This window comes from Lepus europaeus, chromosome 3 (genome assembly GCF_033115175.1).
Source record: "Lepus europaeus isolate LE1 chromosome 3, mLepTim1.pri, whole genome shotgun sequence".
Taxonomy (NCBI): domain Eukaryota; kingdom Metazoa; phylum Chordata; class Mammalia; order Lagomorpha; family Leporidae; genus Lepus; species Lepus europaeus.
The window spans coordinates 50,742,745-50,754,667 of record NC_084829.1 but is presented as its reverse complement, the minus strand read 5'-3'; the positions used below and the strand labels follow the sequence as shown (position 1 = coordinate 50,754,667).

Sequence of the window (11,923 nt, the reverse complement as noted above, 5' to 3'; positions counted from 1 at the left end):
TAACCATACCTTCTTCTACATCCACTATACCCAATCCCAAATAAAAATGTCATTATTATTTGAACTGGAATAAATTACATGATTCCCTGGATTCCCTATGCTTGCTGTAAGCGCCATATATTTGCACATGCTGCTTGTATTAGTAAAGGTTGGCTGTCTGATGTAACAAGTAACTTGAACATTTTAATCACAACACATTAAGGGTTATTTATCACTCAAGTCACAGACCAATTTAATCCAACCGTGATTCCTGCTCCACTCAATAGTAACTAAGAAGCCCAAGTCCCTTCCATCCAGTAGGTCTGGTAGCTTCAAGGGTAACCCTTCTTCATGAGGTTTCCATGAGACATTCTATAATATCCATAGGCATCAAATGTATGTGAGGAATTAACCATCTCCAAGAAATGTATAATGATGCTAGCTAAATATGACCCTTGCAAGAACTGAGAAACCAGTCACTAAAATATTTTTATAAGTCTTAATTCTCTATGAATGCTCTGAAGAAGAATGCTCTAGAGCATAACCTTAAATACTGGCTACATGCCAGAATTATACTGAGTCTAAGGAGAGGAGCCACTCATCCGAGGCTTTAGAATTTTATTTGGATCATCTGCATCCAGCCCATCCCCTAGCTTTGTTCTTCTGGCCTTGCTGCCTTCTCCCTGCACATACAGTCATGTTCCCTGCACTGTCCTCCCCTCCCAAGTCCTGCTCTCATGGCCATATTTACCTGGGCTTACCCACTGAGCCTTCTCCACCTGGTAGTTCACCGCCTGGCCAGACCTCTTAGTGTGTACTCTTTGTTCATACCCATCTTCCCATTTCCCCTGCTTAATCCACTGGCCTTATACATTGGTTATTAACCTGCTAGTGTATTCACCTGGTCATAACTTCCTGACCCTATGTTGTAGGCCTTCAATTCCTTGTCTTTGCCAACTTGCCTTTACCACCAGAGGAGGAAGAGAAAGAGGGTGAGAGAGAATGCATAGGAAATCACACAGGAGATTTACTTATCAGTAAAGCCTGAAAGTCGTGTAAATCACTGTTCACAGCCCATGAGCAAGAATATAGTCAGATGGCCCCATGAAACCACAATCAGGCAAGAAATGTAATATACCAATGTATATACCAAGAAATATACCAAGAAATGTAATATACCAAGAAGAAAAGGGAAATGGGGCTTCTGTTAGTAATGATCTGCAATACTCTTTCCCTTCCCCCAGCTCTCCTCAACTGTTCCACTTGATTAGGTTCTTTTGCCCTCTGAAACAGTAGCTACCTACTCAATAAAACCTTCTCTTTCCATCCTCTAGTTTATTGGTATCCCTTTATCAGAGCACCTAGCATACAAGCTTATCTGAATTAACTTTTGTCTCCTCCAGCCCCTACTGTGTATTCCTAGTAGCCATTAGAGCTCAAGATACACAATTACAGTCTGAAAGTCCCAAGATGTTCCTCACATACATGTGTATCAAAATTAATCCTAAAGACTTCACCTAATCCTTACATCTTAAATTTTAAGAAACTTAAAGGCCTTAGAACTAAAATATGTTTCCAAAGTGACAAAATGACAGAGAAAAACAGGGTGGTTGTATATTTATCCTTCCTTTTCAACTTTCAGATAAAAATAGAATGATTGGTTTAAAAGGAAAACACTCTACTTTTTATGCCTCAAAAGCACTTCCTGCACATAAAAACCTTTTGCCCTTTCCAAACTCCAGTGAAGCCTTGGACAAGGTATGGAGAAGACATTTCAGGGTGAATGTCTGGTGCAGCAGTTAAGACACCACTTGGGATGTTCACATCACAAATCAGAGAGCCTAATTCACGTCTGGGTTCCACCACTTATCCAGCTTCCTGCTAATGTGTGCCCTATAAGATAACAGGTGAGGGTTCAAGTAGTTGAGTCCCTACCATCTATGTAAGAGACCTGGACTGAGTTCCTGACTCCCGGATTCAACTTGGTCCAGCCCTGGCTCTTGGAAGCATTTGGAGAGTGAACCAGAGGAGGAAGAACTCTGACTGTGTCCTTGACCTTCAAATAGAACAAATGTTCAAATAGAAACAAATTTTTTTAAAAATATGATAATTGGTATATTTTCACCAAAAAAAGCTTCACTTGCAAAGTTCATAAAGAACTGTAGCATAGCAGTCCATGTATCAAAACCATCTGCCATTTCTAAAACAACGCAAGTTTATTGCTTATTTCAGACATAACCAAGAATAACCAAGTTTTGTGGTTTTTTTGTTTGTTTGTTTGTTTAGTTTCTTGACAGGCAGAGTGGACAGTGAGAGAGAGAGACAAAGAGAAAGGCCTTCCTTTTTGCCGTTGGTTCACCCTCCAATGGCCCCACGGCCGTTGCGCTGCAGCCGGCGCACCACGCTGATCCGATGGCAGGAGCCAGGTGCTTCTCCTGGTCTTCCATGGGGTGCAGGGCCCAAGCACTTGGGCCATCCTCCACTGCACTCCCGGGCCATAGCAGAGAGCTGGCCTGGAAGAGGGGCAACTGGGACAGAATCTGGCGCCCTGATTGGGACTAGAACCCGGTGTGCAGGTGCCGCTAGGCGGAGGATTAGCCTGTTGAGCCACGGCGCCGGCCTAGGAATAACCAAGTTTTACCATAGACAATACGGAATTTTGAATAGTAAACCCTTCATGATTTCCCTCTCTTCTTCCCATTCTTCCTTCCTTTGAAGTATTATTATCTACAGCTCTGTAACAGTGGAAACATAATGTTACACAACAAATCAAATCACACGAATAAGATGGCTAAAATTGTTATCTTTTCTCAATTTCTTCACAAAGAAATCCTATGTGGTTTTAGTTTGACAGTTAGGCTACCAATAAAAACAAGCAAGTATCAAATAAATATTAAGCCAAAACCCAGAAGTAAATCTAAAGGGCAGGAAAGGACAATAAGATATTTTTCAAATTAATTATCCTTGTGTTTTCTGAGTATTGACTTCCCCATAACCATCACTTGTTTCATAACTTATAAGTATAGGTAACTGAAAGTTAAAAAAAAGTCTTTCAAGTTAGACATGAGAATTGTCAATATTCCCAAAATTATACAGAACTCTTTCTACACTCAAACTTACAAATTTGAAGTTAAATTTTTCACATGGAGAGAGAAATTAATTTACTCAGAACTTCCTGATTCTAAGGGAATAGAACATTCCAGAGGCTTACAGATTTTTAAATGGCCATTTCCAAACATTCTTATTATTTAAATATTAATGAGTCAAAAAAGAGTATCTTTTGAAATATGCATTGACTAATAATCACCAGAGAAGAAAAAATAGAATACAAACTAAATATTTGATATCTTAAAATAGGTTTCAAAATTTTCATGTTGCATCTATCTAATAGAAACCTATTCAAATAAAGAAGCATATGAGATTCAAGTGTTTCTATGATGTCTAGTGGTGAGTAAAGGTCTCAGGCTGTGCTACAGCAAAACACAAACTATGGTAGGGTTAGAATCAGTATTAGAATACCAATGGTAGGGGGCCGGTGCTGTGGCACAGTGGGTTAACGCCCTGGCCTGAAGCGCAGGCATGCCATGTGGTTGCCGGTTCAAGACCCAGCTGCTCCACTTTCTGATTCAGCTCTCTGCTATGGCCTGTGAAAGCAGCAGAAGATGACCCAAATGCTTGGGCTCCGCAACTGCATGGGAGACCCGGAAGAAGCTCTTGGCTCCTGGCTTTCAATCAGCACAGCTCCAGCCGTTGTGGCCAATTGAAGAGTGCACCATTGGATCGAAGACTTCTCTCTCTCTCTCTGCCTCTCCTCACTCTGTGTAGCTCTGACTTTCAAATAAACAAATCTTTTATTTTTTTTTTTTGACAGGCGGAGTTAGACAGTGAAAGAAAGAGAGACAGAGAGAAAGGTCTTCCTTCCATTGATTCATCCCTCAAGTGGCTGCTGCGGCCGGAGCACTGCGCTGATCCGAAGCCAGGAGCCAGGTGCTTCCTCCTGGTCTCCCATGTGGGTGCAGGAGCAACCGGGACAGAATCCGGCACCCCAACTGGGACTAGAACCCGGGGTGCTGGTGCCGCAGGTGGAGGATTAGCCTAGCGAGCCTCAGCACCGGCCATAAACAAATCTTTAAAAAAAAAGAGAGAAGAGGAATACCAATGGCAATCTTCTAATTGTACCTTTGAAATGCATGAAGTTTGTTCCCTTTATATTAATAAAATTTTTTTAAAAAATACCAGTTGGATACTATCCCATCAAGGTGGCATGTACCAATGCCATCTCACTAGTCCAGGTGATCAATATCAGTTCACAACTGATCACACTGATAGATCTAAGAGTCAAAGGGATCACACAAACAAGATTAATGTCTGCTAATACTAACTGATAAAACCAAAAAAAGGGAGAGAAGGATCCAACATGGGAAGGGGGAGACACAGCAGACTCATAGAATGACGGATGTCCTAAATAGCACTCTGGCCTCAGAATCAGCCCTTAAGGCATTTGGATCTGGCTGAAGAGCCTATGAGAGTATTTTAGGCATGGAAAGCTAAGACACTCTGGGAAAAAAAAAAAAAAGATGAAGAAGAAGACCTAAATGAAGGATCTCAGCGAGTGTGATCCCAGTGGAAAGAACGGGGCCATCAAAGTAGGAGGCCAGGGCGTTAACCCTTTCTCTGAAGGGAGGAGAGAACTTCCACTCTGACTATGGCCCTTTCGGAATAGGATCGAAGTCGGTGAACCCTAAAGGCTTCCATAGCCTCGGCAACTCGTGGCTAGAGCCTAGGGAGATTACTGACGCCATAAACAAGAGTGTTAAATTGTTAAATCAACATCAGGAGTACTTACGTCCCATGTGGGATCTGTCCTTAATAGGTTGTCCAAGGTGAAGTAATGATATAGCTAGTACTGAAACAGTATTTTTACACTTTGTGGTTATGTGTGGGTGCAAACTGATGAAATCTTTACTTAGTATATACTGAAGCGATCTTCTGTATATAAATATAATTGAAAATGAAAAAAAAAAAACCCTTGGTGTTAAATTGGAAATTACATAGAAAAGTAATCAATCTTTTTTAAAAAATATCATGCAGGATCTCTGTCATTAATGTGATGTACACTGTTATTTAATGCTATAACTAGTACTCCAACAGTATTTTTTTCACTTTGTGTTGCTATGTGAGGGCAAACTGTTGAAATCTTTATATATACTAAACTGATTTTCTGTATATAAAGAGAATTGAAAATGAATCTTGATGGGAATGGAAGGGGAGAGCGAGTGGGAAAGGGGAGGATTGCAGGTGGGAGGGAAGTTGTGGGGGGGGGAAGCCTTTGTAATTCATAAGCTGTACTTTGAAATTTATATTCATTAAAGAAAAAAAAAAGAAAGAAAATACCAGTTGGAAAAGTCAGCAAAAGTAGAAAAGCAAAATAAGGCCAAAATTGAAACTACAGACAAGATTAAAAAAGAAAAAAAGTATATGAATTAAAAGGATTCTAGAACTCAATATCAAGAAAAGGGAGTTAGAAGAACCAAACTCAAACCTGTCCCTAAGTGAACGAGTCAGCAAGACATGAAAGCATCAGGAGGAAATATATAGCTTTTCTACAATAGCTATGTATTTCCATACCACAGTAGAGACATTAGAAAAGAGACTTTACCCAGGAGCTTCTTTCAAGTCTCCCACATGGGTGCAAGGGCCCAAGTACTTGGGCCATCTTAAAAGAGAGAGAGAGAGAGAGAGAGAGAGAGAGAGAGAGAGAGAGAGAGAGAGAGACTTTACACACCCCCTTGTTAGAATGGGGAAGCATCTTAAAGACACAGCCCTGGCATCTGATATTAGATTTCTGATAGATGATAGTAGGGCAATTCTTTCATGACCTATTCCTTGGATATTGAAATTAGTTAAAAATTGATAGTTATTAAAATTAATTGAGTGCATCAATGATAACCTACTGCTTCATTTAACTCTAGAGCTAAATATATTCACACTCAGCATTTTTTCCCATTTCACTGTTCTTCACTTGATTCCAAATACTGAAATGCTAAAAAGTGCATTCTCAGGGGTGGGCGTTTAGTGCTGTGGTCAAGACGGCCCTCTGAATGCCTGCATACCTTATCAGTGTCAAGGCTTGTCATCTTCTGATTCTGTCCTCCTGCTGATATACAACTGGGAGGCAGCAGGTGATGGCTCAGGTAGTTGAGACAAGGATGAGTTTGAGCTTCCTGGCTTTGACCTGGCCCAGCCTTGATTGTTGCAGGCATTTGGGGAGTGAAGCAGCACTTGGAAAATCTCTTTCTACTTTTCAAATAAGCAAAAATAAATAAATATTTGAAAGTATATATTCATAATTTCTTAGCAACTAACAAAGCAAGCTGGATTTATAAATGAAGTGCTACCAAACAGAAGAACTTCCCTGAAATTTGGAAAGCAGAAAAAGATAGATATCATGTACATGGGGCTTCCAGTGCATTTTCTAAATAGAGATGTTGATAAAGTATGGGAGCAATAGACCATCTGGGCTTGGTTTCCCAATTTTTATACAGTTATAGAAACAGTAGAGGGAGTGGTGAAGATGGCCCTTACAGGCTCCTGAATGCTGGATTTCAATGAGCTATTGACTCTTGGCTCTAGTGGCAGCCTGTTGAAGCCCTACCTTCCAAACTGTGACCTCCTATCCTGGAGGTGAATTGAATTGAATAATCTTATTCCCAGAGGCTTTCCTGCAGGTCCAGCCTAGTGCTGGAACTGGTACTCCCTAGCCTTTTCAATAACTTCATAAACACATAATTAACCTGTATTAAAAATCTTACTATTTAAAAAATATCCAAAGTAGGTTTTGTCTAAAGAATTTAATCCCAATTTATATACTCTTCAAAATAATCTTGTAGGATTCTATCAGTGTACTTCTACAGACAAGAATACTAAGGCATTGAAAGTTAAGTAAAATGACACTCAATCCGTGAATTTGGCAGAAATGTCTCACAGGAAATTCTCCGCTCCCAGACATGGGTCCCTGGACTTCTTGCCTCAGAAGCACAGCAACAGGCATCTGCGGAAGGTGAAGAGCTTCCCCAAGGATAACTCCTTCAAGCCTGTGCACCTCACTGCCTTCTTGGGCTACAAGGCTGGTGTAACTCACAGCATGCAGGAAGTTGATAGGCCAGGCTTCAAGGTGAATAATAAGAAAGTTGTGGATGTTTTGAGCATTGTGGAGACACTGCCTGTGGTGGTTGCAGGTATCGTGGGCTACATGGAAACCCCTTGAGGCCTCCACACCTTCAAGACCATTTTTGCTGAGCATATCAGTGATGACTACAAAAGACACATTTACAAGCAATGGCCTAAGTCAAAGTAGAAGGCCTTCACCAAGTACCCTAAGAAGAGTCAGGACAAGTTCAACAAGCAGCAGCTGGAGAAGGGCTTCAGCAGCTTGAAGAAGTACTGCTAGGTCATCCGTATCATCACCCAAACACAAATTCACTTGCTTCATCTGTGGAAGAAGGTCCACCTGATGAAGATCCAGGTCAACAGCAGCACTGTGGCTGAGAAACTAGACAGGGCCCAGGAATGCTTGGAGCAGTAGATCCCAGTGAACCAAGCCTTTGGTCAGGATGAGATGATCAATTTCATTGGAGTGACCCAGGACAAAGGCTACAAAGGGGACACTGCAACAACAAGAAGTTGCCTGGCAATAACCACCAGGGGCTGTGCGCAGGAGGCCTTCTCCATGGCACAAGCTAAGCAGAAAGGATACCATCACTGCACAGAGATCAACAAGAAAATCTACAAGATTGGGCAGAGCTACCTAATCAAGGTAAGCAAGCTGATTAAGAATGCGTCCACAGACTATGACCTGTCGGACAAGAGCATCAACAATCTGGGTTTGTCCATTACAGTGAAGTAATGAATGAGTTGTCGTGCTGAAAAGCTGCATAGTGGGGACCAAGCAAGTGCATACCCTCCACAACTCCCTGCTGGTGCAGACTAAGCAATGGGCCCTGGAGAAGAATTACCTTATGTTATCGACACCACCTTCAAGTTTGACCATTGGCACTTCCAGACTGTGTAGGACAAGAAGGTGTTCATGGGGCCACTTAAGACAGGATCACAAAGGAAGAAGGAATATCATGTCAAGAATAGATTGTGGGGCCGACTTTGTGGCATAGTGGGTTAAGTGTCCACCTGTAGTGCTGGCATCCCAAATGGGCACTGTTTTGAATCCTGGCTGCTCCACTTACAATCCAGCTTTCTGCTATGACCTGGGAAAGCAGTAGAAGATGGCCCAAGAACTTGGGCCCTTGCACTCACGTGAAGACCCAGAAGAAGCTCCTGGCTCCTGGCTTCGGGTCATCTCAGCTCTGGCCATTGCAGTAATTTGGGAGGTGAACCAACAGACAGAAGGCTCTCCCTCTCCCTCCCCCTCCTCACTCCCCACCCCTCCCCCTCCCCCTCCCCCTTTCTAATAAATAAAATAAATCTTAAAAAAAAAAAAGAATAGGTTGTGCAGCTGGTGGCATTGCAATAAAGTGATTTCCCAGTGAGGGAGAAACTAAGTAAATGGCATGGAAAGAGAAGTGACAGCTTGGGAGTACATATTTGTAAAATGTATATCTGACAAAGGAATTACATTAAAAATATTTTTAAAATCTCTTAAAAATCATTAATAAGAAACTCATTAATAAGAAACTCATTAATAAGAAAACAAACATCTCAATTTAAAAATTAGCAAAACTCTGGAGCAGACATCTCACCAAAGAAGATAGATGGCCAATGAGTATATAAAAGAGAGATTCAATGTTATGTATTATTAGGGAATTACAAATTAAAACAATAAAAGATTCTGTTATGTAACTTTTAAAATGACTAAAACCCAAAAACGCTGAAAATGCCAATGCCACTAAGGGGTAGAACAATAGGAATGCATATTGATGGCTTGTAGGTAATCAAAATAGTACACTTTGTACTATAATTTATTAGTTTCTTACAAGATGAAGTATGCTGCTACTGTACAATCCAGCAATCATATCTCAACATTTTTATCCAAATTAGTTGAAAACTTATGTCAATGAAGAAACTGTATATCAATGTCTAAAATAGCACTACTCATAACTGCCAAACTTTGGAAGCAATCAGAAAAGTCCTTCAAAAGGGGAATGGATAAAACAAACTATGGCACATCCATACAATGGCATATTATTCACTTAACAAAGAAATGAGAAATCCAGCAAAGTAATGAAGGAAAGTTAAATCCATATTGCTAAATGAAATAAGCTAGTCTGAAAAGGCTATATACTATGTGACTTCAACTATGTGACATTCTGGAAAGGGGAAAAAACAAACAAAAATTTTAAATTTCAACAGTTGCTAGGGGTTCAGCAAGGGTAAGGGATGAATTGTTGGAATACAAGGAGTACAGTGAATTATTTGCTTGTTGCTGTTACGGCAAATGTAAGACATGCGTTTGTGAAACCTACAACATAACACAAAGAATAAATCAATGTAAACTGTGGACTTTAATAATCATATCTTTAATGGTTCATCAAAGGAACAACAGAAATTAACAAATATACAACATTAATTCAACACAATAATAAAGAAAACTGTGAGGGAGTGGGGAATGTTTAGGAAACCTCAGTACCTTCTGCTCAACTTTTCTGAAAACCCAAAGCTGCTGAAAAACATCAGGTCTATTAATTTAAAATAAAAATAAAAGATGTAAAAGGCCATTTATGAGAAATCCGTAATAATACCTCATGCTGAACAAGTGAATGCTTTCCCCCCAACATCGGGAGGAAGACAAGAATGTGTGTTCTCACCCCTTCTATTCAACTGTGTACTAGAGATTCTACTCAGGGAAACCAGTTAAGGAAAAGAAATAAAGAATATTCACATGGAACGGAAGAAGTAAAACTGTCTAGCTATGAATTATCTCTCAAATTGATCTGTAAATTCAACACAATTCACAGCAAAATCTTTTCATTGTTTTTTTGCATTGACAATCTCATAACATTCCTATGGAAGGGCAAGGGACCCAAAATAGCCTAATAATCTTGAAAAAAAAATAAAAGAACAAAGTTGAAAAGATTAAACTTCCCAATTTCAAAACATAATAAACAGCTACAAATTATATCAGTAACATACTAGCACAGATTAAAAATATAGATTAAAAAAAACCCAGAACTCATAAACATATTCTTAGATCTATAGTCTATGGATTTTTAATAATGTTGCTCAGACAATTCAATGGGGGAAGCAGAGCCCTTCCCATGACTGACGTTGTAACAGGCTATCCATATACAAAAGAATAAAGTTGCACTTTTTTATAGAAAACTTTTATTTAATAAATATAAATTTCATAGGTACATCTTTTGGATTATAGTGCTTCTTCACCCCATACCTACCCTCCCACCCCCAAACCATCACACTTCCTACGCCCTCTCCCATCCTATTCTTCATTAAGATTCATTTTTAATTGTCTTTATATACAGAAGACCAACTCTATACTAAGTAAAGATTTCAACAGTTCGCAGCAACACAGACATATAACATATAAAGTACTGTTTGAAGACTAGTTTTACCATTAATTCTCAATAGAACAACTCATTTAAAGACAGAGGTCCCACATGGAGAGCAAGTGCACAGTGACTCCTGCTATTGATTTAACAATTGACATTCCTATTTATGATGGCAGTGATCACCCGAGGCTCTTGTCATGAGCTGCCAAGGCTATGAAAGCCTCTTGAGTCCACAAACTCCAACATTATTTAGACAAGGCCATAATCAAAGTGGAAGTTCTCTCCTCCCTTCAGAGACAAGTACCTCCTTCTTTGATGGTCCCTTCTATCCACCGGGATCTCATTCACAGAGATCTTCCATTTAGGTCATTTTTTGCCAGAGTGTCTTGGCTTTCCATACCTGAAATAGTCTCATGGGCTTTTTAGCCACATCCTAATGCTTTAAGGGCTGATTCTGAGGCCAGAGTGCGGTTTAGGGCATTCTATGAGTCTGCTGTATGGCCTGCTTCCCATGTTGGATCATTCTCTCCTTTTAAATTCTATTATTATTAGCAGACACTTGGTCTTATTTATGTGATCCCTTTGACACTTATTCCTATCTTTATGATCAGTTATGAACTTAAACTGATTACTTTAACTAGTAAGATGACATTGGTACATGCCAACTTAATGGGATTTGGAGTCCCATGGCAAGTTTTTAGAAAACTGTACTCTTGAGGCCGGCGCCGCAGCTCAATAGGCTAATCCTCCGCCTGCGGCACCAGCACACCGGGTTCTAGTCCCAGTCAGGGCGCTGGATTCTGTCCCGGTTGCCCCTCTTCCAGGCCAGCTCTCTGCTATGGCCCGGGAGTGCAGTGGAGGATGGCCCAGGTCCTTGGGCCCTGCACCCGCATGGGAGACCAGGAGAAGCACCTGGCTCCTAGCTTCGGATCAGCGCAGTGCACCGGCTGCAGCGTGGTGGCCACAGAAGCCATTGGAGGGTGAACCAACGGAAAAGGAAGACCTTTCTCTCTGTTTCTCTCTCTCTCTCACTATCCACTCTGCCTGTCAAAAAAAAAAAAGAAAAGAAAAGAAAACTGCACTCCTTTCTCACATAATATATGAAAATTAATTTAAAATAGATGATAGTCATAAATGTAAGAAATGAAATTATTAAATTTATATTAGTTTCACATGGCTACTGTAATAAGTCATCATAAATTTGATGAATTTATATCAACAGAGATTTATTCTCTTAGATTTCTGGCGTCTAAAAGACCAAATCTCAAAAGCTACAGGATCTATTCAAGTCTTTGCCTGAGTACCGATCCATGTATGTATGAGAAGCCAGGAATATCTACCAGAAAATATCATGCTACAAAAATGCTTGCAGCCCACAGAGGACTGTATAGAATTTATATTTCCACCAGAGAGGAGACTTCCTAAAT

At 40.3% G+C, this 11,923-nt stretch overlaps 1 pseudogene; it reads left to right on the top strand.

Moving 5' to 3' along the window:
* The first annotated feature begins 6,955 nt into the window (after nt 1-6,955).
* Nucleotides 6,956-8,155, top strand: LOC133756547 (large ribosomal subunit protein uL3-like; annotated as a pseudogene).
* The last annotated feature ends 3,768 nt before the right edge of the window (nt 8,156-11,923 follow it).